Below are 27,476 nucleotides of genomic sequence, written 5' to 3' on the forward strand. Positions count from 1 at the left end.
AGAAAATAAACAAATGGGACTACATCAAACTAAAAAGCTTCTGCACAGCAAAGGAAACCATCAAGAAAACGAAAAGACAACCTAACTATTGGGAAAATATATTTGCAAACCATACATCTGATAAGGGCTTAATCTCCAAAATACATAAAGAACTCATGCATTTCAACAACAAAAAACTAACAACCCAATTAAAAAATGGGCAAAAGACCTGAACAGACATTTCTCCAAAGAAGATATACAGATGACCAACAGACACATGAAAAGATGTTCAATATCATCAGGGAAATGCAATTCAAAACTACAATGAGATATCACCTCACGCCCGTCAGAATGGCTATAAGTAACAAGACAGGAAACAACATGTGTTGGAGAGGATGTGAAGAGAAGGGAACTCTCATACACTGCTGGTGGGAGTGCAAACTGGTGCAGCCACCGGAAAACAGTATGGAGATTCCTCAAAAAATCAAGGATAGTACTACCATATGACCCAGCTATTCCACTGCTGGGTATTTATCCAAAGACTTGAAAACACCAATGTATAAAGATACATGCACCCCTGTGTTCATTGCAGCGTTATTCACAATAGCCAAGACTTGGAAGCAACCTAAGTGCCCATCAAGGGACGAATGGATAAAGAAGATGTGGTATATATACACAATGGAATACTATTCAGCCATAAGAAACGATGAAATCCAGCCATTTGTGACAAAATAGATGGACATTGAGGATATTATGCAAAGTAAAATAAGTCAGAGGGAGAATGTCAAATACCATATGATTCCCTTCATTAAGTAGTAGATAATAACAACAATAAACAAACACATAGAGACAGAGATTGGATTGGTGGTTACCAGAGGGGAAGCGGGGAGGGAGGAGGGTGAAAGGGATAATTCGGCACATGTGTGCGGTGATGGGTTGTAATTAGTCTTTGGGTGGTGAACATGATGTAATCTATGCAGAAATAGAAGTATAATGATGTACACCTGAAATTTATACAATGTTATAAACCAATGTTACTGCAATAAACAAAACAACAATAAAAAATATTTAAAAAAATAATAAAATAAAAAAATAAGTTCAACTCTTAGAAAGCAAAGAGAATCATGGTGTTTACCAAGGGCTGTGGGGTGAGGGAAAGGGGAAATTTTAGTCAAAGGGTAAATAGTTTCAAATATGAGGGATAAAAAATTCTATAGCTCTAATGTAGAATGGGGTGACTATAGGTAATAGTACTATATAATATGCTTAAATTTTTGTAATTCTTTAGGTCTTAACTGTTCTAATCAAAAAAAGTGACCATGTAAGGTGATGGATATATTAATTAGCTTGATTGTGGTGATCATTTTGCAAAGTATATGTATATGAAATTATCACACTCTACACACTAAACTATACTGTTCTCTGTTGGATATCAGAGAGATCTCAGCATAGATGGGTGTAAGCAAGAAGCATATATTAGAAAGTCACCACAGTGAGGTAGGTGCTGCAAGTTGAATAGGCCTTCTTCACCCCTTCCACTAATTACATGTGATTGAGACCAAGGAGAACCCAGCCATAGGAACACACAATACCAGCAAAAGTCAACACAAGGAGTAGGGTGGGACTCACAAACACTGTATACTCATAGACCCAGGTGTCCATGTAGGCCATAGTCAACATGGCTGGGACATCACAGAAGAAATGATTGATGGCTCTTGATTGGCCTTAAGAGATTTGGAGGGCATACACAATATGGCCACGGGAATTGATAGAGCCCATAACCTAAGATCATATTATCATCAGAACACGCACGTTTCTGCTCATATGAATGAGATAGTAGAAAGAAAAGCAAATAGCCACCTAATGATTATAAGACCATAGATGCCAATAATAAGCCTTCTGAATCTGCTAACGTCAAGAAGAAGCTCTGAACCTAACACCCAATTAAGGAGGTAGATTTGTTTCTAAACAAAAAATTGGGAGCCATTTTGGGCACAATGGTGGAGACGTAGTTCAGGCCATGAGGGAGAGCTGACTAAGTAGGAAATACATGGGTGTGTACAGATGGGTTTCCAGCAGGATGAGGAGGATCATGGACTGGTTGCCAAACAGAGCCGTTAGGAGAATGAGAACAATGAGAATGAAGAGGAACAGACCTATGCTGGATAGTGGCACAACACCAATAATGTGAAAATAGTAGATGTTTGATGGTTTTTTTTCCTGGGGTTTTCATTTAGATTTTCCTGAAGACAGAGGCAACATTACATTAGTATAGAACAACAAGCTATCTTTAATGCATTATTATAGTCACACTGTGATTTACAACATTGCAGCTCATAAATGAAGAACAAAATTAGCTATTTTGAAAAAAATACTTCACTTTTTGCCTCATAGATAAAATCTTGATGAGACAAAAATCTGTGGCCAAAATATTTTATAGAAATCTTTAAATTTGTAGGAATAAAGCATTTCTTTAATGACTTTATTAGGATATACATATTTTATTTCCAAACATAATTCAAGTACTATCAAAGTCGGAATTTATGCTTTAAATATATGCAAAAAATTCAATGTAAATGCATGAAAAATAGATCCATATTCGAATACATTTTTGACCCTTGGAGGATGATTTTTTTCTTTTATATTTAAGCCCTAATACCTCTGACACTGCAATACCCTATCAGCTCTGGCTGCAGATCTATTTTCTCCTTTTGAGTTCTCCTTAAAAAGGTTGCCAAATCAAGCTTCTTAGATGTCAAGTATCATTATTTGCTTCTTCTTTCCAGAAATCTACAATAAACCTTTAATGCTAAATACCATTTATGCCAAGTCATTCTCTTCTGCCTCCTCACTCAACTTCCAAATGCTCAAGTAAAAGTAGATTCTTTTCCTGAGAATCTGTACTCAAATTTCTTTGTAGCCTCCATGACTCTGCTCAAACTCTTCCAAAAGAAGAATGTGTATTTTGACCAACTGATCTCAATGCTTACATAGCATTATACGTTTCTTTATGGCACCTTTTTTTCTCATTCCTTTTTTTTTTCTTTTTTTCATTTATTCAAAACTCTTCCCATTTCTAGATAAGTGTGGGAGTATAGGCACATATATTTATTAGCTCTCTGTCATAAAACTTAACTAACATCATACCAAATAAGCAAATATGTTATAATTTTAAAAAGTGGGGAGGAGAGCAGAGGAGGAGACTCAGGGAGGAAAGATTTCAGGACCTTTTGGATGAAGGAATTTTGAGAAACAGTCAGTCACCTAAATGGAGAATGGAAAATGGCATCCAGTGACTCTCCTTGGTGGGCATGAGTGGGGGGATTCTCCTCCTAGGGAATACCATCAGTGAGCAAACTCAGCATGCTTTGCCCAAAAAGGGGTTGCAGTACTTAGTCTTTTAATATTGCTCTGAGCAAAGGTCACCAGACTTTTGAGGGAGTCGCCAAATGAAAGAGGGACACACACACACACACACACACACACACACACACACAGAGCTAAAAATGACTAGGAAAAGTGCAAGAAAACTTTATAAAATAATTCACATTCAGAGAAATACAAAAAGCTGTTAAATCCACAGTCCAAATATCATGTAGAATATAACAGGAAGTGCCAGGTAACAAAGAAGGACTTCTGGAAATTAAAAAAAGATAATAATTAATGCAATAGATTCAATGAAAGTTTCAAAAGATAAATTGGAGAAAATGGACCAGAAAGAAAAGAACAACCAAATAAAAGTGTAACAAGTAGAAAATAGAGAATTAGAGCATTAATGTAAGATGACCCAACATATACTTATGGACGTTTCTAAAAATGCATATGACATAATAATTATGGAGTGAATATTAACAAAAAAACATTTTCTCATAGCTGTGATATATGAGCTACAATATTCAAATAGCGTGCAAATAACATGGAAAAATAAGTGAGAAATAATTTATGGAAGGATATTTTCTTGAAAACTCTAAATATCTTCTTGAAAACAATTTCTTGACAATTCTCAATATCAGCTATATAGATAAGATCCTAACAACTTCTTCAGAGAAATTATAGTAATATAATGAGAAGAATTGTATGCATTAATAGTAACATGTTTTGCAATAATGTTATATTTTTTGTATACAACCAGTAAACTCTAGAAGATGGAACAATGCCATCAAGTCATGTCCCCAGATCAAGTGGATGTAACTATGTTGAGAGCGTGGAAGGAGAGGAAGAGGGTGAAGGTGGCGATGTAGGGAGGGAGCAGCTCCCCATCCACAGCAGTCTGAGTAACAAATCACAGTCTGGTATTTGTGATTTAGGAATCAAGCATTAAGAGATAAGCATATTGTTTACGATATCACAGCAATATACGGAAAATTATAAAATAATTTGCCTTGGGGGTCAGGAAGAGTGGGTTATGAGATCGTCATTTTACCCTGTGTGTTGTTGATGTCATTTCCATGCATTATTTGAATAAAATAGTAAAGTGGTATAAAATTACTTTAGACTTAATGATTTGCATGTACTCAAATTATTGAATACGTGACTCTCCAAATAAACTGTAAGACATCTATGGCAGGATCCTAGGCCTACATGGAGCAATTGATTTGTGATTATTGTGTGGCTGTTGACAACTTGCAGAGGAAAAACAGGGAAAGCAATTTTTTATAAATTGGCATTTGGATTCAATATGAGACCAGCATACGAGACCACCGTAAATTATAATTTACACTAGTAGTTTCAATTACTGAAAAAATTGAAAATGTAATATTAGTATTTACCAATAAAATTAACATTGCAAGTACTTCTATCATTTGTATTTTGTACATGGCCGAATCCAACAAAGATTCCATGAGGTAGTTAATATCCCAATGTAATAATGAGGAAAAAGCAACACAGAACAGAAATAATAAATGGCAAGCCAGAATTGTCTTTGGTGCCATATCACATAACTGCCAACTCAGCATCATTTTGAATATCTATCTTCCCCTGTTCTTATGTGCTAATAACCTGTCATATGATATCACTTAAAGAAGTATTGTGTCTGAAAGGAAAGCAACGTCAGTCATTAAATATCTGTTTTAAGGTCAAAAGAGATAATTGTTTTCTTATGTAAAAAAAATAATAGATCATTTCTCTTTTATTTTGCTTTCATCCAATGAAATAACATTAAGTAATCAATTTGTAGGTCCTTTACAAAATATTTTCACCTGTCTTGATTTTTTAACATTCTCATGAAACTTTGTGGTTTGGGCATCAGCATTAATGACAATACACCCAGCAGAAAAGAGCAACCAGATCGTTTCTTAGTGAGTTGGAGAAACAAACCTTGAACCTGGAGAAGGTCCATACATGAAAGACAAGACACAGATGTAAACTTTTAGTGACCATCTCCACTGAGTAAAACCCGATACGTGTCAAGATTCATGCCATGATTAAATCAAATTTAATGCTGATAAACTTATTTTGAGGTTGATATAATCACTTACGGTTATAGATGATAATCCAAGTTTCAGAGATTGAAGTGACTCTCCCTGAATCCCCATAGAAATTTAATGCTAGATGGAGAGTTACAAATATCTACATCTTAAAGTTTTCTTTAAAGAGATATCTTTTCTTACCCTTCAAACAGTTTTTGGCAATTATGAAAAGAGTGTTATCTTTTTAACTGCTCAAAATTAAAGACATAAGATAAGAGAGAAGTGACATCAGCATCATGGTGGATTGATTGTTCTTTCTCTCCCTTCTAAGTTACAACCAGTAGGACATCCATTAACCAACAAAACACTCTTTGCACAGCACACCAGAATGCCTGAGAGATTCACACATCTACGCATCTGATAGTAGGTGGAATGATTATCCTGGGGGCACTGGAATGAGAGAGGGCATCAGCAGTATCTCCCAGGAGTGGAAGTTCCAAGATATGTGGCCCCGTCTGTGTACAGTGTCCCCAGAAACTGAGGTAATGCCCATGACCGGAGGCCCCAGAAATCCAGGCAACTCACACTCCCAGAGGTGCCAGGAATCAGCGTGGGCCATTACTGGACACTCCAGGCACCATGAGATACCTGTGACACAGCCTTCTCACCCTTCGCTGGTGCAAAGCCTCCAAATCCAGCCCTTTCAGCAGTGAGTGCTGCATCCAAAACACAGAATATACCTAGATTTGGTGGTGATTCACATGACCTGAGGTTTCAAAATGTGCACTGGCACTGGAGACCAAGGCTGCGGGAGAGGCACAGGTGCTCATGGTTCAGCCTCTACCCTTTCCCAGGCAGTGGTTGAGTGCACCTGTGACCTGAAGCTTCAGGAAACACAGCTACTCTCACGGCTTAGAGCATAACTCTCCCCAATCATGTCATGTGGGGCCTGAAACCTGAGGCTTCAGGAGCTGCAGCAATAACTATGACCAACCACCAGTGGTGAAACCCCCACCACCAACCCTACCAGCAGCAGGGATGGCACACAAAACCCTAGGCCTCTGGCAGTGGCAGCCAAACATGTGGACGTAGAACCCCTGGCAGAAACATGTCAGTGCCCTCAGATAACCTGGAAGCAGCAGTGCAGGTGGTACCTGTGGAAGCAGCATCTGAGCACATGGAGAGCCCACAGAGCCTGTGGGAGATAACAGGACCCAGACAACCCCAGAAACAACAGAGGTGCTCACAGCCTGGTGACCACAGTGGTGATACCCACAACTACACTGACATTGTAACCAGTAAGACACCAACGACCTGGGAGGTACAAGGAGGGCACAGATGATGCCTCTCCTCGGGCAGAGGCCTTGGAGGGTAGAAAGTGCAGACTTTCAACTGCAAGCAGAAGCAGCTCAGAATGAAAGTAACCAGAGCCTTAAACAAATAGGAAATGTGTTTACTACCATAAATGTGTTTGCAGAGGAAAAACTCATCAAGCACCATGAAGATATAGAGTAACACAGTAGCACATACACACACACGAACAAATGACAACTCACCAAAAACCAAACTAGAAGTACGAGAAGATTGCAATCTAACTAGCAGAGAATTCAAAATAGCTGTCATGAAGAAACTCAAGTTACAAGTAAACTCAGAAAGAAGTTCAATGAGCTCGGGAATAAAATTAATGACCAGAAGGAGTACTTCACCAAAAAGATTGAAATTCTTTTTTTTTTTTTAAGGAGTTATTATTAATTTTCTTTTATTTTTTTATGTCATATTTTTTTTGTTGTTTGTTTATTGCAGTAACATTGGTTTATAACATTGTATAAACTTCAGGTGAACATCATTATACTTCTATTTCTGCATAGATTACATCATGTTCACCACCCAAAGACTAATTACAACCCATCACCACACACATGTGCCGAATAATCCCTTTCGCCCTCCTCCCTCCCCCCTTCCCCTCTGGTAACCACCAATCCAATCTCTGTCTCTATGTGTTTGTTTATTGTTGTTATTATCTACCACTCAATGAAGGAAATCATACGATATTTGACCTTCTCCCTCTGACTTATTTCACTTTGCATTATACCCTCAATGTCCATCCATGTTGTCACAAATGGCTGGATTTCATCATTTCGTATGATTGAGTAGTATTCCATTGCGTATATATACCACATCTTATTTATCCATTCATCCCTTTATGGGCACTTAGGTTGCTTCCAAGTCTTGGCTATTGTGAATAACGCTGCAATGAACACAGGGGTGCCTGTATCTTTACGCATTGGTGTTTTCAAGTTCTTTGGATAAATACCCAGCAGTGGAATAGCTGGATCATATGGTAGTTATATCCTTGATTTTTTGAGGAATCTCCATACTGTTTTCCATAGTGGCTGCACCAGTTTGCACTCTCACCAGCAGTGTATGAGAGTTCCCTTCTCTCCACATCCTCTCCAACACATGTTGTTTCCTGTCTTGTTACTTATAGTCATTCTGACGGGCGTGAGGTGATATCTCATTGTAGTTTTGATTTGCATTTCCCTAATAGTTAATGATTTTGAACATGTTTTCATGTGTCTGTTGGCCATCTGTATATCTTCTTTGGAGAACTGTCTGTTCAGGTCTTTTGCCCATTTTTTAATTGGGTTGTTAGTTTTTTTGTTGTTGAGATGCATTAGTTCTTATATATTTTGGAGATTAACCCCTTATCAAATGTATGGTTTGCAAATATCTTCTCCCAATTGTTAGGTTGTCTTTTTGTTTTGTTGATGGTTTCCTTTGCTGTGCAGAAGCTTTTTAGTTTGATGTAGTCCCATCTGTTTATTTTTTCTATTGTTTCTCTTGCCCAGTCAGACATGGTGCTTGAAAATATGTTGCTAAGACCGATGTCAAAGAGGGTACTGCCTATGTTTTCTTCCAGAAATTTCATAGTTTCAGGTCTTACATTTAAGTCTTTAATCCATTTGGATTTCATTTTTGTGTATGGTGTAAGGTAAGGGTCTACTTTCATTTTTTTGCATGTGGCTATCCAGTTTTCCCAACACCATTTGTTGAAGAGATTTTCCTTTCTCCATTGTATGTTCTTGGCTCCTTTGTCAAAGATTAGCTGTCCACAGATGTGTGGGTTTATTTCTGGGCTTTCAATTCTATTCCATTGATCTGTGTGTCTGTTTTTGTGCCAGTACCATGCTGTTCTGATTACCATAGCTTTGTATTATATTTTGAAATCAGGGAGAGTGATACCTCCAGCTTTGTTCTTTTTTCTCAGAATTCCTTTAGCTATTCGGGGTCTTTTGTTTTTCCATATAAATTTTAGGATTCTTTGTTCTATTTCTGTGAAAAGTGTTGTTGGAACTTTGATAAGGATTGCACTGAATCTATAGATGGCTTTAGGAAGTATGGACATCTTAACTATGTTAATTCTTCCAATCCAAGAGCACGGAATATCTTTCCATTTCTTTGGGTCTTCTTGAATTTCTTTCAGCAATGTTTCATAGTTTTCAGTGTACTGATCTTTCACCTCTTTGGTTCAGTTTATTCCTAGATATTTTATTCTTTTTCTTGCAATTGTAAATGGGATTGTATTCTTAATTTCTCTTTCTGCTACTTCGTTGTTAGTGTATAGAAATGAAACTGATTTTTTATGGTGATTTTGTATCCTGCAACTTTACTGTATTCGTTTATTACTTCTAAAAGTTTTCTGGTGGATTCTTTAGGGTTTTCTACATATAAAATCATGTCATCTGCAAATAGTGACAGTTTCATTTCTTCCTTTCCAATTTGGATCCCTTTTATTTCTTTCTCTTGCCTGATTGCTCTGGCTAGGACTTCCAGTACTATGTTAAATATGAGTAGTGACAGTGGGCATCCTTGTCTGGTTCCTGTTGTTAGAGGGATGGCTTTCAGTTTTTCGCCATTGATGATGATATTAGCCGTGGATTTCTCATATATGGCCTTTATTATGTTGAGGTACTTTCCTTCTATCTCCATTTTATTCAGAGTTTTTATCATAAATGGATGCTGTATCTTGTCAAATGATTTCTCTGCATCTATTGAGATGATCATGTGATTTTTATTCTTCATTTTATTAATGAGGTGTATTACATTCATTGATTTGCGAATGTTAAACCATCCCTGCATACCTGGAATAAACCCCACTTGATCATGGTGTATAATCTTTTTAACGTATTGTTGTATGCGATTTGCCAGTATTTTGTTGAGGATTTTTGCATCGATGTTCATCAGTGATATTGGCCTGTACTTTTCTTTTTTTGTGTTGTCCTTGTCTGGTTTTGGTATCAGGGTAATGCCAGCTTTGCAGAATGAGTTAGGGAGCTTCTCCCCCTCCTCAATTTTTTGGAAGACTTTGAGAAGGATAGGTATTAAGTCTTCTTTGAATGTTTGGTAGAATTCACCAGGGAAGCCGTCTGGTCCTGGACTTTTATTTTTGGGGAGGTTTTTGAGTACTGTTTAGATCTCCTTACTGGTGATTGGTCTATTCAAATTCTCTACTTCTTCTTGATCCAGTTTTGGAAGGTTGTATGATTCTAAGAATTTATCCATTTCTTCCAGATTGTCGAATTGGTTGGCATGTAGCTTTTCATAGACTTCTCTTATAATCTTTTGTATTTCTGAGGTATCTGTTGTAATTTCTCCTTTCATTTCTGATTTTACTTATTTGTGCCTTCTCTCTTTATTTCTTGGTGAGTCTAGCTAAAAGTTTGTCAATTTTGTTGATCTTTTCAAAGAACCAGCTCTTGGTTTTATTAACTTTTTCTATCGTTTTTTTAGTCTCTATTTCGTTTATTTCTGCTCTGATTTTTATTATTTCCCCTCTTCTACTGATTTTGGGCTGTGTTTTTCTTCTTTTTCCAGTTCCTTTAGGTGCATTGTTAGATTGTTTATTTGAGATTTTTCTTGTTTGTTGAGATAGGCCTGTATTGCTATAAACTTCCCTCTTAGAACCGCTTTTGCTGTATCCCATAAATTCTGGCATGTCGTATTTTCATTTTCATTTGTCTCCAGGTATTTTTTATTTCTTCTTTGATTTCCTCATTGACCCAGTCTTTGTTCAGTAACATTTTGTTTAATCTCCATGTATTTGTGGCTTTCTGATTTTCATCCTATAGTTGATTTCTAGTTTCATACCGTTGTGGTCAGAAAAGATGCTTGGTATTATTTCAATCTTCTTAAATGTATGGAGACTCATTTTGTGGCCTAATATGTGATCAATCCTGGAGAATGTTCCATGTGCATTTGAAAAGAACGTGTATTCTTCAGTTTTTGGATGGAATGCTCTGTATATATCTACTGGGTCCATCTGTCCTAGTGTGTCATTTAAGGCCAATGTTTCTTTATTGATCTTCTGTTTGGATGATCTATCCATTGGTGTAAGTGGAGTGTTAAAGTCCCCTACTATTATTGTGTTACTGTCTATTTCTGTTTTTATGTCTGTTAATAATTGCTTTATATATTTAGGTGCACCTATATTGGGTGCATAGATATTTACAAGTGTTATATTCTCTTGTTGGATTGTTCCCTTGATCATTATGTAATGCCCTTCTTTGTCTCTTTTTACAGTTTTTGTTTTAAAGTCTATTTTGTCTGATATAAGTACTGCTACCCCAGCTTTCTTTTCATTGCCATTTGCGTGGAGTATCCTTTTCCATCCCTTCACTTTCAGTTTGTGAGTGTCTTTAGGTCTGAAGTGTGTCTCTTGTATGCAGCATATATATGGGTCTTGTTTTTATATCCATTCAACCACCCTATGCCTTTTAATTGGGGCATTTAGTCCATTGACGATTAAAGTAGCTATTGATAAGTGTACATACTGCCATTTTTTAACTTTTTTTCTCAGTGTTTTAGTAGTCCTTCTCTGTTCCTTTCTCCTTCTATACGGAATTGATGGTCTCTTTAGTTTGACCTCTGTCTGAAAGCTCTACTCTTTAACTCCCCTCCTCCCTCATTTTATGTTTTTGATATTATATCTAACCTCTTTTTTGTGCATTTGTATCCATTGCCCTCTTATCATGGAAATAGATAATTTTTCCTATTTGTGGTCTTCTCTTTTCCCCTTAAATCAGTCCCTTTAACATTTCTCGTAACACTGGTTTCTTGGTGACAAACTCCTTTAATTTTTGCTTGTCTGGGAAATTTATGATCTCTTCTTCCATTTTGAATGATAACCTTGCTGGTTAGAGTATTCTTGGCTGTAAGTTTTTTCCTTTTAGCACTTTAAATATATCATGCCATTCTCTTCTAGCCTGTAAGATTTCTGCTGGGAAGTCAGCTGATAGCCTAATGGGGTTTTCTTTGTATGTCACTTGTCTTTCTCTGGCAGCTTTTATGATTCTCTCTTTATCTTTAATTCTGGACATTTTGATTATGATGTGTCTTGGTGTGGGCCTCTTTGGGTTTATCTTGTTTGGGGCTCTCTGTGCTTCCTGTACTGGATATCTACTTCCTTCCTTAGGTTAGGGAAGTTTTCATCTATTATTTCTTGAAATAGATTCTCTGCCCCTTTGTCTCGTTCTTATCCTTCCAGGACACCTATAACACGGATGTTAGTGCACTTGATGTTGTCCCTGATGTCCCTTAGAGTGTCCTTACTCTTTTTAATTCTTTTCTCTTTACCTGTTCAGCTTGGGTAATTTCTTCTAGTCTTTCGTCCAGCTCGCAGATCCATTCTTCTGTATCCTCTACTCTACTTTTGAGTCCCTCTAGTGAATTTTTCATTTCCAGTATCTTATTCTTCATTTCTGATTGGTTCTTTTTTATATCTTCCATTTCTTTGTTGACATTCTCACTGAGTTCATCTATTCTTCTCCCCACATCAATGAGCATCCTTAACACTCTTAGTTTGAACTCTCTGTCGGGTAGGTTGCTCATTTCTGTTTCTCTTAGTTCCTTTTCTGGAGTTTTGTCCTGTTCCCTTACTTGGAATGTATTCCTTTGCCTCTTCATTTTGCCTCTTTCCCTGTGCTTGTGTCTACTTATTAGGTAGGTCAGCTACGTCTCCTGCTCTTGGATAGGTGACCTTCTGTAAGTGATGGCTTAGGAGGCCTGCAGTGTGCTTCCCTCAGTTCTCAATGTTCCAGGGGTTACCCCTCTGTGGGCTACGTGTGTCCTTCTGTTGTGGCCTGTTTACTCTCCCTCTATGTGCCCAGGTAGGCTGAGTTATGCTCCTGGCCTGCTGTTGTAATGCTCAGCTGTTTATAGTTGTTGTGGGCCCTTTGGTCTCTTTATCAGGTGTGGGGAGCCCCAGCACTGTTGGCTGCAAGTTCTAATACGCCATTTGTGTTGAAGTCTTTCTTTTATGTGAATAGGCCCCCAGCGTGGCAGGTTGTTAGGCTCAGGGGCTTACAATTGCTATAAGCCTCCATCCTTTAGGTCTCTTGTCAGCTCTCTGAAGATTGCAGCTGGGTGTGCCTGGCCTCAGGCACAGGAGCACCCAATTGTTTCAGACTTGGAAATGTGGGGCAAAGCCCCTATGTTGGTCTTTGAGAAGCACAAGTTTTCTGTAGCTGACAAGCCCTGCCACCCATAGGTCCACACACACAGTCAACACAGTCCTGCCCCGTGTGTGCGCCCTGACCTCCCGACGTGGACCCAATCTCTCCATGGCGCGGAAGCCCCACACACTCCACCACTGCCCCACGCTCCCCACCCACTCCTTATGCACGCCCTGCCCCACTGAAGTCGCTCAGTTGCCAGGCTGCAGAGAATCCAGTCATCTATCTAGGCAGGCTCACAAGTTGCCTGAGGGCTAGTTGCTGAGTGGGGCCAGTCTCTAGGGTGGGCTGCCCACCCTGGCTGAGCTGGATTAAGTTGGTGCTCTAGTGGGTGGGGCAGACCTGGGCTAGCAGGCCCCAAGGAGAACTCCCATGGTGTCTGTGTCAGCACACCCAAACCAGGCCACAACAATGGCCTCCGGCAAAGTCCCAGTCCCTGGAGAGGTCTCACCTCTCACCAAGAGGCACTCAAGGCCAATCAGGTGAGTCTCTTCTCACCAAAGCACTATGCATCTTTCTTTCTGGTGATTTTAGGATGCTTTCTGAAACCTGTTGAGTTTGCGCGTGGGTCCTTTAAGAGCCGGTTTTAGTTTCTTTGTGAACCGGGTTTTCTGGGGGTACTCCCCAATGTTTTAGTAGCAGGCAAAGTCAAATATTACGTCACTCGTCTCGACTGTGCTGGGTCCACAAAATGCCCACAGCGGGGGCATTCCCTGGCTCAGGGCCCCACGCCTCCAGGGAGGGCTGCGTACCTGTGGGCTGCTCCCGGGCAGCTGCGAACCTGGCGTTTTTTCTCTCCAGAATGGAGTTTCTGCCTCTTCCACCTCAATTAGGATTGTCCCTTGTTGCAGGAGTTCCTCTTATCCAGTTTTCAGTTCTGTCTCAGGGGTAATTTTTCCATGAGTAGTTGTAAATTGGTTGTGTTCGTGGGAGGAGGTGAGTTCAGAGTCTGCCTACGCCGCCATCTTGACTCCCTCCTATCAACATTGAAATTCTAAATAAAATAAAAACAAAACAGAATTCTGGAGCTGAAGAACACAATTGATGTGATAAAAAACATAGTATAAAGCATTAGAAATAGAGCATACCACATGTAAGAGAGAATTAGTGAGCTTGAAATTAGAAATCCAGAAATGATTCATGTGGAAGAAGAAAGAGAACTAAGATTTTTAAAAAGTGGAGAAATTCTATGAGAAATATCTGACTCCATTAGCAAAAGCAACATAAGAATAGTGGGTATCCCAGAAGGAGAACAGAAGGAGAAAGGAGCAGAAAGCTTACATAAAGAAATAATTATTGAGAACTTCCCAAGCCTGGGGAAGGAACTGGATATACAAAGTACATGAAGCTAATAGTACACTTATTTAGGTCAATCCAAGAAGACCTTCTCATAGGCATACTATTTTAAAGCTATCAAAATTCAGTAAGAAAGAAAGAATATTAAGGGTCGTCAGAGAGAAGAAAATAACTTACAGAGGAACCTCCATTAGGCTATCAGCATATTTCTCAGCAGAAACTCTACAGGCTAGGAGAGAGTGGAGTGACATATTCAAAACATTGTAAGACAAAAACTATCAGCCAAGAATACTCCATCCAGCAAAGTTATCCTTCAGATATGAGGGAGAAATAAAGACAAACAAAAGCTGAGGGAATTCATCACCATTATATGTAACTTACAACAAACGTTGAAAGGAGCTCACCTACTTGAAACAAATAGCAAAGGTATACAAAGCTTTGAGCAAGGTGATAAATATACAGACGGAATCAGAAAATTGGTACTCTATATCAAAATAGGTTATTAAACACTTAATTATAACATCAAGGCTAAAGAGAAAGAAAGCATCAAATATAACTATAATCATTTCAACTTGGTAAGAAACTAATAGTACAAAAAGAGGTAATTTGTGACAAGAAAAACATAGAAGAGGAAGAGAAAAGGACAGAACCTACATAGGCCAATGGGAAAAGATGTTATATAGCATGAAAAAGACTATCTAACCTATGAGATCTTTTACACAAACCTTATGGTAACCATAAAACAAAAAATCAGAGCAGAGTCACAAAACATAAAAAGAAAAAAGAGGAAACTGAGAAACACATCACAGAAAATGACCAAACTGAAATGGCAGACAGAAACACAAGGAAAAAGAATCAATAGATTTACAGAACAGCCAGAAAACAAAAGATAAAATGACAATATCAGCCCTTGTATATCCATAATCACTCTAAATGTAAATGGTTTGAAGTTACCAATCAAAAGACACAGATGGTTGGATGGATTAAAACATAACACCCAACAATATGCTGCCTCCAGGAAACATATCACAGCTACAAAGGCAAACATAAGCGCAGAGTGAAGGGATAGAAGATGCTACTCCAGGAAATGGCAACCAAGAGAAAGCAGGTATAGCCATACTTGTATCAGACAAAATAGACTTCAAGCCAAAAGAGAAAAAGAAACAAAAATGAACATTATACAGTGAAAAAAGAGACATTCTACCAAAATGTCATAAATTTTATTAATACGTATGCACCTGACTTAGGAGCAAATTGCAATAGAGGCAATTTTACTACCTCCTTTCTGATTTTAACACCTTTTATTTATTTTTCTAGCGAAATTGCTCTTGCTATGACTTTGAATTCTGTGTTGAGGAGAAGTAGTGAGAGTGGGCATCCTTGTCTTGTTTCTGATCCTAGCGAGAAATATTTCAGTCTTTCACCATTGAGGCGAAGTCATCTGAGGGCTTTTCATATATGGCATTTATTATGTTGAAGTAATTTTCCTCCAACCCTAGTTTGTTGAGAATATTTATCATGAAAGGCTGTTAAATTTCATGAAACATTTTTGCCTCTATTGAGGTAATCATGATTTTTATCCTTCATTCTATTAATGAGGTGTATCACATTAACTGATTTTTTATTTTAATTTTTTTTAACTTTTACAGCTTCCTTTAGATATAATTGACATTTAACATTGTGTAAGTTTAAGGTTTACAATGTGATGGTTTGACATATGTAAATATTACAAACTTATTACCCCAATAAGTTTAGTTAACACATCCTTCGCCTCACATAGTTACAATTTGTGTGTGTTTCTTAAGAACTTTTCAGATCTACTCCTTAGCAATTTCCATATATACAATACAGTATTGCTATCTATAGCCACCATGCTCTGTGTTACATCCCTAGATGTCATTCATCTTATAATTGGAAGTTTGTGTCCTTTGACCACTTTTACTCCTTTTCCCCACCATCTCCCCTGCCATTGGAAGACATCAATCTAGTCTCTGAGAGGTTTTTTGTTTTTTTAAGATTCCACATATAAGTGAGATCATGCAGTATTTGCCTTTCTCTGTCAGACTTATTTCACTTGGTGTGACACTATCAAGTTTAGTCTAAGTTGTTGCAAACAGCAGGCTTTCCATACTATATCGTGTTAGCTTTATCCATCCATTGGTTGATGGACACTTAGTGATTTCTTTGTGTTGACTATTGTGAATAAAGCTGCATGAACATGGTGGGGGGCAAATATCTCCTTGAGATAGTGATTTTATTTTCTTCAGATATGTACTCAGAAGCAGAATTGTTGGTTCATACAGTACTTCTATTTTTAGTTTTTTGAGGAAACTACACATTGTTTTCCATAGTGATTGCACCACCTGACATTCAGGCATGAAGTGATATCTCATTATGGTTTTTGTTGCATTTCTCTAACAATCAGTGATGTTGCGCATCTTTTCATGTACCTTTTGGCCATTTGAATGTATTTTTTTTTTTAAATATCTGCTGAGATAGTTTGACCATTTTCTTCTGGATTGTTTCTGTTTTTGCAGTTGAGTAGAAAGAGTTCCTTATATATTTTAAATATCAACCTGTTATCAGATACATGATTTGTAATTTTTTTTTTACATTTTATACATTGCCTCTTCATTTTGTTGATGGTTTTTTTTGCTGTGTAGAAATTTTTTAATTTTATGTGGTCCACATAATTATTTTTGCTTTTGTTGCTTGTGCTTTTGCTGTCATATTCAAAAAATTATTGCCAAGACCAATCTCAAGGATGTTTTCCCATGTTTTATTTTGGAACTTTTACAGTTTCAGGTATTACATTTATTTCATTCATCCTTGTTGAGTTAATTTTCATACATGGTATAAAATTGTGGTCCAGTTTCATACGTCTGCATGTGAATACACGGTTTTCACAACCTCTATTATTAGATTATCTTTCTCTATTGAGTAAATTGCCTACTTTGTCAAATATTAGTGGACCATAGATGCATGAGCCTATTTCTGAGACTTGGTTTTTATCCATTGATCTGTGTGTCTGTTTTTACATCAGTATCATAGTGTTTTGATTACTATAGCTTTGTAATATAGTTTGAAATCAGGAATTCTGTTGTCTTCAGCTTTATTCTTCTTCCCCTGTATTGTTTTACCTATCTAGAGTCTTATGTAGCTCCACACAAATTTTAGGAATTTTTTTTCTATTTCTGTAAAAAGTGTTGGAATCTTCATAAGGATTGTATTGAATGTATAAATGGCTTTGGGTAGTATGGACATCTTAACAATACTAATTTTTTTGACCTATAAATAAGAAATATCTTTCCATTTTTTAGTCATCTTCAATTTCTTTGTCTTATAGTTTTCAATGTATAGATCTTTCACCTCCTCCTTGGTTGAATTTATTCCTAAGTATTTTATTATTTTTGATGCTATTGTAAGTGGGATTGCTTTCATTACTTTTTTTGTCAGATAGTTTATTGTTACAATAAAGAAATGCAACTGATTTTTGCTTATAGTTTTCTTTTCTTGTACTGTTCTTATCAGGATTTCACATCAGAGTAGTGCTGGTTTCATAACACAAGTTTAGAAGTGTTCCCTCCTCTTCAATTTTTTTGGAAAAGTATGAGAAAGATTGTCATTAATTCTTCTTTAAATATTTGGTAGAATTCACTAAGGAAAATAATGAACACTGGGATTCTCTTTGTCGGGAGGTATCTTATTATGATTCAAACTCCATATTTAATATTGTCCTAATCCTATTTTCTATTTCTTCATGATTCAGTGTTTATAGGTTGTATGATTCTAAGAATTTATGCATTTATTCTAGATTGTCCAATTTATTGGTGTATAATTATTTCTAGTAGTCTCCTGATCCTTTGTATTTCTGAGGTGTCAGTTGCAATATTTCCTTTTTTATTTATAATTGTATTTATTTAGGCCTCTCTCTTTTCTTGATTAGACTATCTAAAGTCTTGTCAATTTTGTTTCTATGTTCCAAGAACTAATGCTTAGTGTTGTTAATCTGTTATACTGTTTTCCTCTTCTCTATGTCATTTATTTCTGTTCTAATCTTTGTTATTTCCTTCCTTTGCTAACTATGGGCCAAGTTTGTTCTTCTTTTCTAGTTTTTCAGGTGTAATATTAAGTTGTTTATTTGAGATCTTTCAATTTTCTTGACGTATCAGTTTATCAGTGTAAACATTTTTCTTATAACTGGTTTTACAGTATCCCATATGTTTTGTATGGTTTTTTCCACTTTATTTGTCTGAAGACATATATTTCTTATTTCCCCTTTGTTTTCTTCTTTCATTCATTGGTCTTTCAACAATGCGTTGTTAAATTTCCACATATTTGTGGACTTTTCACCTTTCTTCCTGTATTGATTTTTAGTTTTATACCATAGTGGGATCATAAAAACCTAGATATAAATTCTGTCCTCTTCAATTTGTTTAGACTTGTTTTATGGCCTAATAAAAGACCTATCCTGCATGTTCCGTGTGTGCTTGAGAAGAATTTGTATTCTGCTTCTTTTGGATGGAATGTTCTGTGTATTTCCATTATGTCCATTTGGTCTTTTGTGATGGGCAAATCTGCAGTTTCTTTATTGATATTTTGTCTAGCTGATCTATCCATTGTTGAGAGGGGGTACTAAAATCCCCATTATTATTGCATTATTGTTTACTTTTCTTTTAGTTCTATTAGTATTAGCTTTATATTTTTAAGTCCTATGATGTTGAGGGCATAAGTAATTACAATTGTTATATTTTCTCAATGAATTCACACCTTTGCACTTATATAATGACATTCTTTGTCTTTTTTGATCATTTTTTAATTTAAAAACTATTTTGCTGATATAAGTTTAGCTACTCCTGCTTGCTTTTGGTTTCCATTTGCTGGAAATATCTTTTTATTCCCCTTCACTCTCAGTCTATGTGTATCTTTATAATTACAGTGAGTCTCTTGTAGACAGCATATTATTTGACCTTGTTTTTTTTTAATTCATTCATACATTCTATATGTTTTTATTGTAGTTTTTCTTTTCCTTGGTGAGGGAGATTGCCCTTGAGCTAACATCCATTGCCAATCCTCCTCTTTTTGACTGAGGAAGATTGTCTCTGAGATAATATCTGTGTCAGTCTTCCTCTATTTTGTGTGTGGGACACCACCACAGCATTGCTTGATGAGTGGTGTGTAGGTCTGCACTTCAGATCTGAACCCATGAACCCCGGGCTGCCAAAGTGGAGTGCGTGAACTTAACCACTACTCCACCACGATTATAGATTTTAAACCACTTAGTTTTAAAGTTATTATTGATAGGTCAAGCTGACTACTGCCTTTTAAAAAATTGTTTTAGGACTATTTTGTAGATCCTTTGTTCCTTGCTTTCTCTCTTACTAAAATCCATTGTGCTATGATGACTTTTTGTAGTGGTAATCTTTGACTCCTTTATCATAATCACTTGTGTATTTACAAGGAGTTTTTCCTTCTTTGCTTACCATGAGGCTTACATAAAATATTTCATAGTTATAAAATCATATTTTAAGCTTATAACATCATAACTTCAATATCATTTTTATGTGCATCCAGTAACAAATTATTGTAGATATTGTTATTTTAAATATGCTTTTTAACTTGTTACTAGAGTTGTAAATGAATTATGCACCACCATTGCAATATTAAAGAATCTAACTTTAACTGCATATTTACCATTACCAGTGAGTTTTATACATTCATATGTTTTTATGATATTATTATTCTTGTATTTCAGCATAAAGAATGTCCTTTAGAATATTTTGTAGGGCAGGTCTAGTCTGGTAAAATCCCTCAGAATTTGCGTGATTGGAAAAGTCTGCTGAGGAGCAGAGCCCAGCCTACACACCACCAAGATACTGAGCCCAGAATACAACCCCACAGAACAGCAAAGCCCAGCCCATAGTCCTGCCCAATTGATGAACATAACATGCCTCATCACCCAGACAGGGAGCTAGGCCAGTGACCCCAACGAATTTCAGGAAATAGCCTTTGTCCCAGCCCAATGAAAGGCCCAAGGGATTTTCCCTGCCTGAACAAAATACACCACCTCTAGGCACACATAACTTTGGGATACAACTAGAGGCCCCGCTGACCAGAGATTCTGACCAGAAATATTGCCAAACAGTGGCACAAAGCAAAGGTCTACCTGATGGTGAAGTCCAGACAGTGACCTACTCAACAGGGACGCATGACCTATGGCCCCACCAATCACAGAGCACAGCTTGAGGCCTCATTCAACCATGAATCCCTGCCTATGGCGACCAGAAATCTAAAGTATGCTAAGTCTTATCAGTGCCACAAGGCAGGTGAATTGTTAGACTCTCAGGCAGAAGCCAGAAAGGTCAGGGCAGAGATATGTAGTATCACTCCTTCTAGGCAGAAGCTGGGAGTTTGGCATTTTCCCTTGCTTTCTATACACTGAGCTGGGGGGAAAAGCTATGGGAACGTCATGTACACACATTCAAATCTGTCACTTTTTTCTCTTAGTCCCCAGTGGTCTTGTGAATGCTGCTCTTGCAAGCTTCTAGAGATAGGTGACTTAGAAGCCATACTGTTGGTTAGAAAACATAAAAATTGAGGTGCTAGATTTTTGGTTCCAAACCATTTTTCTTCAAGGGAGGCTGGTGTTTGAGGGAACCCTCTAGATATATGATTCTTTTTCTTGTGTGAGGTTTATGGAAAGAGTGTACCTGAACATTATCCTACAGTTTTGATATGGGTTGTTTCTCATCACCCAGGGTGAGGAAGCCAACATCAGGTTTAATTTCAAAAAGAATTGATCTGTGTGTTATCGTTTAATCAAAGTTTTCATGGCAGAAGAGAGCCCAGAGCCTCTAATGTGCCATCTTAACGATGTCAATCTCTACATCAGAACTATTACATTGACTTTTGGAGAACATGTCATCATTGAGGTATCATCTATTCCTCTTATGTGTAAATGGGCAGGACCATTTTAGAAAAACCTTGGCATTATATTTTCATGAATATTTTTATACACTATGACTCAGCCATTCATAATATAAACCCTATAATAACTAATCTACATGGGAAACACTGGAGACATGTAGGACAACGCTCAGAGCAGCACTATACGTAATAGCAGAAAATGGAAATTAATTCAGGCACTCATTGACAAAAAAATGAATATGTATGTGGTAGAGTCATAAAATAGAATGTCACTCAAGAGGAAAATTGAATGGGCCACAGGCATTCTTCTACTCTAGAAAAAAATTTCTATTCTGGAAAAAAATAGTGTTGAGTAAAAAAAACAAGTTCTCTGGGGCTGTGCCAGTGGCATAGTGGTTAAGTTCATGCACTCTGCTTCAGCAGCCCAAAGTTCAGAGCTTCAGATCCTGGGCATGGCCCTACATACTGCTTATCAAGCCATGCTGTGGCAGGCATCCCACATATAAAGTAGAAGATGATGGACATGGATGTCAGGGCCAATCTTCCTCAGTAAAAAGAGGAGGATTGGCAACAAATGTTAGCTCAGGGCTAATCTTATTCATCAAAAAAAAAAAATGAGTTCTCAAAATGATCACTTACAGGATGTGATTTTATGAATAAATTTCAAAACAACTAAAAGTAAATATTTTGTAACTGTTCATTAAAATATATTTGGGGATATTATAAATATAAATAGTGATAACCTCACAATTCATAATAATGGGAGAAATATGACAATAGCATCTGAAACAGTACTAAATATACTTCATTAATTTTAGTGTTTTAGTTCTTGTGTTGGGTCATGTGCTTATAACTGCACTTTATATTATAAACAAATATACTCATTAAAGTAAGACATTTATGAATCAATAAAGGCATTTGATCTTGAACCAAGAATGAGTGCTCTAAAAGACCATTAAAAATTGTCATTATTATAATTATTGAGAATAAATATAACTGTCATCAATGAGAGTCATCAATGAATCTCTAAAATATTTCAAATATATTCTTTCTTCCACTATCATAGTTCATTCACAGAGAGAACACCACTATTTGGTTTATTAGCTGAATGATTATGTTCAACTTCATCAACAGTTCGACTTTATGTGCATCACCTCTCCCCCAGGGCGGCACAGCTTAGTGCCATGAGAGCGATTTTTGGCCCAAGAGTTTTTCTGCAGGGAATATGAGAGTGTATAAAAGAGAAACTGACTTACACAGCTGTTTGGGATGCTATTGAAGAGATTCCTTTCTCCCTTATTCTCTCCAGAGTACTGATCTGTGAGCTGTACAATTGGGGGTGGTGAGTAGCTACACAACTTTGGGACAGTGACCAGCTGTGAGAACAGCAGGCAGGGCTCAGACTAGAACATATCAACGGTTGTGGAACCTATTATCATTTATATGGACTCCATTGGGAGTCCCATGCTCAAGCCACTGTGGATTCCTTCAACTGATCCAAGGGCACCTCCCGTGCTCTGGGTACCTCAGTGACACAAACTCCCACCCTGAGTCCAATTCCCAGTGCACATGCCAGACAGCAGGAAAAGTGAACATTTGTGAAGGCTAGTGAGCATATGTGGAAACCTGGCCTGAATATTTGGGCCTGAGAGAAATTACAAACTTGAGCACTCAACAAGCTAATGGAAGATGTCAGCACCCTGTCTAATTTTTTTAGGATCAAGAAAAAACATGCAAGCTTAAGAATTCCACCATAAGAGGAATCCAGAAGTGTGGACCAGGTGTTCCAAGAGAAAAATTCTAAGGAAGACTTAAAATCCCTTGCAGAACAGACAGAAAGTATTTCTTTCCAAAATTCAGTAAGGAAAGACTGCAGGATATGTCTGCTTCTTGAAATATAAAACAGCAACGTAAGATTTTAGATCACATTAAAATTAAAGTACATATAACACCACGAAAGCAACTCAATGATTTTCCATTAACTGACTCCAACTAAATCTAAATCTGCACTTAACATAACAAATAATTTAAACTAAATATTTTAAGGAAGCAATGATCTGCAAAAAATACAGTAGGACAATTTAACAAAATCAGAAAAATAAAACACAAACAAAATGAGGATTTCAACAAAGAGATAGAAAATATAGCAAAGAATACAATGAGTAACCTGATGAATTTAATAGAGAGCTATAATAGAACACTAGACCAAGTGGGAGAAAGGCTCAGTGAGCTCTAAGACAGATAATTTGAAAACATCCAGTCAGAGGAGCAAAAAAAAAAAAAAAAAACAGAATGATAATAAATCAATAAAATCTACAAGGGCTGGCCCTGTGGCATAGTGGTTAAGTTTGTGTGCTTGACTTCAGCAGTCTGGGGTTTGAAGGTTTGAAGCAGAACATCCAGGCAGCTATGTAGCTCATCCTACAGCCCTGCTTATAGTGTTACATGAGCATAGATTCCAGCAAACCACCTGCTTGTCTGTGAAACAAAGCTGCTGGCCTCACCTGGCCGTTGAACTTGGTGCACATTACAGCGAAATTAAGACCCCAAAATAAGTACTGTGTTGTCAGCGGAGCACATGTGTCACCCTGCCCAGGCAGTGAAGCTGATTTATAGCACCACCTAGTGTTGAGGATAGTACCTAGTCATGCCCAACAAGAAAGCCTGACCAGACAAACAGGCAAATGCAGAGCCTCTACTACAAGACTCAAATCAATATAAAAACACAATAACTGAATTAGGAAGAAATAAAAAAATTGAAATATCTGAACAGACCAATAACATGTAAAGGGATTTATTCAGTAATCAAAAATCTCCCAACAATGAAAAACCCTAGTGGGTTGTATGTTTCTAGGAATTTATCCATTTCTACTAGGTTGTCCAGTTTGGTGACATACAGTCATTCATAATAGCTGACAACACTTTTTATCTCTGTGGTGTTAGTTGTAATGTCTACTCTTTCATTTATAATTTTATTTATTTTGATCCTCTCTTTTTTTTCTTGGTTAGTCTAGGCAGAGGTTTGTCAATTTTGTTTATCTTTTCAGAGAACCATCTCTTAGTTATGTTAACGTTTTCTTTTTTTACTGTTCTCTATTACATGTATTTATGGTCTCATCTTTATTATTTCTTGTCTTCTGCTAACTTTGGCTTAGTTTTTTTCTTCTTTTTCTAGGTCATTTAGCTGTGAAGATTGGTTATTTATTTAAGATCTTCCCTTTTTCTTGAATTATGTATTTATAGGTATACTTTTCCCTCTTTAAACTGCTTAGGCTGCATCCCATACTTTTTGATATGTTGTATTTCCATTTTATTTTTTGTGGTCTCAAGATACTTTTTTATTTCCCTTTTAATTTCTTTATTGATCCATTGGTTGTATAGCATTGTGTTGTTTAATTTTGATGTATTTGTGGATATTGCACCTTCCTCTTATATTGATTTCTAGTTTTGTGACATAGTGGGCTGAAAAGACACTTGATGTAAATTCTATCTTCTTGAATTTGTTTATAGTTGTTTTGTGGCATAAAAATGACCTATCCTACAAAATGTTCTATGTTTGCTTCAGAAAATTTTGTATATTGTTTTTGCTGGATGGACTGTTCTGTATATGACTGTTAGGTCCATTTGGTCTATAATGTTGTTCAAGTCTGCTATTTCCTTATTGATTCTCTGTCTAGATGGTCTATCTATTGCAGACTGTGAGGTATTAAAGTCCCCAAGTATAATTGTGTTGTTGTTCATTCCTCAGTTTTTACATTTAGTGTTTGCTTTAAATATTTAGGTGCTCTGATGTTGGATGCGTAAATATTTACCGTTACATTTTTTTGAAGGATTGAGCCCATTATCATTATATAATGACCTTATTTGTCTCTTTTGACAATTTTTAGCTTAAAGTCCATTGCATCTCTTATAAGCATAGCTACCCCAGCTTTTTTCTTTAAGACTATTTGCATCAAATATATTTTTATTTCCCTTCACTGTCAGTCTATCTGCCTCTTTAAAACTAAAGTAAATCTCCTGTAGGCAACACATCATTTGATCTTGTTTGTTTTTTTTCATTTAGCCATTCAGTCTTTTGATTGGAGAATTTAATCCACTTACATTTAGTGTAATTGTTGATAGGTAAGTACATAGTATTGCCATTTTGTTGTTGTTTGGCTGTTCGTAGATGCATCATTTCTTGCTTCTTCTCTTTTGTCTTCTTTTGTGATTTGATAAATTTTTGTAGTAGTATGCATTGCCTCCTTTATTATAGCCTTTTGTGTAACTACTACAAGTTTTTCTTTTTTTTTTATTTTGGTTACCAGGAGGCTTACAAAAAAATATCTCTATAGCATTCTATTTTAAGCTGATGACAACTTAAATTTGATAGCATTTCTAAAATTTGCACTTTATTTCCTCCCTCACATATTAGGTTATTGATGTTAAAACTTTAATATATTTTTATGTTTTGTATCCAATAACAAATTATTGTACTTTTTTTATGTTTGATTTTTAACTTTTAAATAGAGTTTTTAGCGAATTATGTATCACGATTACAAATTAGAGAATCTAACTTTGACTATATGTTTATCCTTAATAGTGACTTTTACACTTACTTTCATACGATTTTACAATTTTGGCATCCATTTATTTCTATGTGACAAACACTCTTTACCATTTCTTGTAAGGCAGGTGTATAGTGGCAAAAAATTTCCTGAGATTCTGTTTGTGGGGGAAGTCTTTATCTCTCCTTTATTTCTGCAGGATGTTTTGCAGAATATATTATCTGTAATTGACTTCTTAAAAATATATTGACTATATCATCCCATTGTCTGCTTGCTTGAAAAAATTCTGTTTAGAAATCCACCAACAGTCTTATGGGGGTTCCCTTGTATGTGACATGAAAATTTTTCTTGCAGCTTTCAAAATTCTCTCTTTATCCTGAATTTGACAATTTAATCATAATGTGTCTAGGTGTAGCCCTTTTTGGGTCAACCATATGTGAGCTCCTTTGGACATCATGAATGTGGATGTACATTTCTCTCTCCAAGCTTGGAGAGCTGTCAGTCTTTATTGATTTAAATATATTTTCGGTCACTTTCTCTTTCTCTTCTCCTTCTGGAATTCTCATAACGTGAATATTGTTTCTATTTTTGGTATCCTATAACTCTAGGAGACTTTCTTTACTGTTTTCCTTTTTTTTTTTTTCTCCTCTGACTGGATAATTTTGATGCCCTGTCTCCTAGATCATTGAGTCTTTCTTCTGCATGGCCAAGTTGGTTGTTGAAGCTCTCTGTTGAATTCTTCAGTTTAATCATTGTGCTCTTAAGCTGTAAGATTTCTGTGGTTTCTTCTTTGTAGGACTTATCATTTGTTCATGAAATTTTTAATAATATTGTTTAGCTGTCTGTGTATTCTTATAGTTCACCCAACTTCTTGAAGAGTGTTATTCTCAACACTTTGTCAGACAGTTCATAGATCTCTATTTCTTCTGAGTCAGTTATTGGAGTTTTATTAGTTTCCTTTGGTGGTGTCATGTTTACTTGATTTTTTTTAATGATCTTTGATTCCTGACATTTGTATCTGCACATTTTAGTAGCCATTTCTTCATCCACATTTACTGGATCACTTTGGAAGAGACAGTCCTTCACTAGTCAGTTCAGCTAGAAGTGCTGGATGAGTCTGCTGGTGGCAACCTTGGGTCACTGAGCTTGCTATCAGGGTCTATTTTTGGGTGAGGCCACTGTCTAAGCTTTTACTTGGGGTTATGCTGCTGGCTGGGAATGATTGGATAGGACTTCTGGCCTGGTTCCCTGTCCAAACGTGGCTGTAGTATAGGTGCCACAGTTTCCTGAATTCTCTGGCCAGGTTATCTTGTCGGGGCATGCTGGTATACATTCAGCGGTAGGCATGACTGAGTTAGCGTCTCTGCTTCAGTGAGGGGTCCTCAACAGGCTCCAAATGCCAACAAGACTTACTCTTTGAGCTTTCTAATTAGGCAGGACTGTGCACTGAGCATCCTGGGGAAACAGCGCCCCCAGACTCACTCTGCAGATGGACATAGCCAACAGCCTGCTCTCTGCTTAAGTGCAGCTGGGCCATGCTTCATTTTTGGTGCTCTGTCCAGCTTTCCTGGTTGGAAGAAGGATTGAAAGTTGCACCCTACATTAGGCAGAGTTACCTTCTGATCCTGTGTGCATGACAGAACAGGATCCAAAGCCAGAAAGATTTATTCATGATCTCAAATCAGGCAGAACTACACACTGACTTTCTTTGATAGACTGGACCTCCATTCTGGTTCTTTCTCCAGACAGTGCTGCAGGCTGGTCTCTTTGCTTGAGTGCTTCAGGACTGCACAGCATCCCAGGTGCTC

General features: G+C 36.9%; 1 pseudogene; it reads right to left on the reverse strand.

Annotated features, from left to right (window-relative positions):
• Nucleotides 1-1,422: 1,422 nt before the first annotated feature.
• Nucleotides 1,423-6,006, reverse strand: LOC131399236 (olfactory receptor 2L5-like; annotated as a pseudogene).
• Between the last annotated feature and the right edge of the window lie 21,470 nt (nt 6,007-27,476).

This window comes from Diceros bicornis, chromosome 37, assembly GCF_020826845.1.
Source record: "Diceros bicornis minor isolate mBicDic1 chromosome 37, mDicBic1.mat.cur, whole genome shotgun sequence".
NCBI lineage: Eukaryota > Metazoa > Chordata > Mammalia > Perissodactyla > Rhinocerotidae > Diceros > Diceros bicornis.